Consider the following 798-nt stretch of genomic DNA (forward strand, 5'->3'; position numbering starts at 1 on the left):
TCCCTGGGATAACGTTTCGCCAGCGCTCTCCGGCTTTGTCAGTAATATCCCTCGAATGATTCGCACTTCCCTGGCAAAACATGGCGAATCTTGGCTCGCATGATTCTTGAATGCCTGTACTTTTCTGCATACGTAAAGCCATGTTCTTTTGTTCTGTGAAGCATCTGTAATAACTCGATCCGGCTCTGTATCTTTATATGAAAATAAATTAGTGTTGCAAAAAAAGTACATACACAAAAATGGAAACGATTCAGATAAGATTAGCATGGTCTTTAAGCAAGGATGACACTATAAATAGGGTAGTGTAGAAATTTCTTTTTGGATACTTTATTGGCAACGAAATCTGATCATACGTTTTCGACCACGATTAGAAAATATATATATACAGAAAGAAAAGCCAGCAGTCGAAAATGCCGAAAAGGAAAGTGGGATGGATTGTATAATTTTTTTTTTGATTGGAAGTACGGTTATATTTTTAAGTTAAAAAAGAAAAGGGAGAACATCGTCCTGTCTTAGTGGAAACCGAAACCACAACCTTCTGTACACGCGAGGGATGCCATTGCAGTTACGCTGCAGTAGAGGTGGCGCTCTCCTCCACTTTCTGGGTATGTGTCACTGTAATTGCACCCCACGTTTAGGCGGGGTTACGAGTGCCGTTCGGACAAGTTGGAGTGAAGGGTTTTTTTTCTAATCTCCAGGCTGCGACTCGAGCCAACCGGACAAGTGATGAACCTAAAACTAGCAAATAACTTACTAATGCCACCGTTGCACCAATACTGCCAGAACCGAGAACAAATA

At 41.4% G+C, this 798-nt stretch overlaps 1 non-coding gene across 1 annotated transcript; it reads left to right on the forward strand.

Annotated features, from left to right (window-relative positions):
• The first annotated feature begins 211 nt into the window (after positions 1-211).
• Positions 212-317, forward strand: LOC144180777 (U6 spliceosomal RNA). Its single transcript, XR_013324558.1, has one exon. It is a non-coding gene; the product is annotated as a U6 spliceosomal RNA (small nuclear RNA).
• Positions 318-798: the final 481 nt, after the last annotated feature.

This window comes from Haemaphysalis longicornis, unplaced genomic scaffold, assembly GCF_048455015.1.
Source record: "Haemaphysalis longicornis isolate Haplotype H1 unplaced genomic scaffold, Haemaphysalis longicornis Haplotype H1 scaffold_4, whole genome shotgun sequence".
NCBI classification, from domain to species: Eukaryota; Metazoa; Arthropoda; class Arachnida; order Ixodida; family Ixodidae; genus Haemaphysalis; species Haemaphysalis longicornis.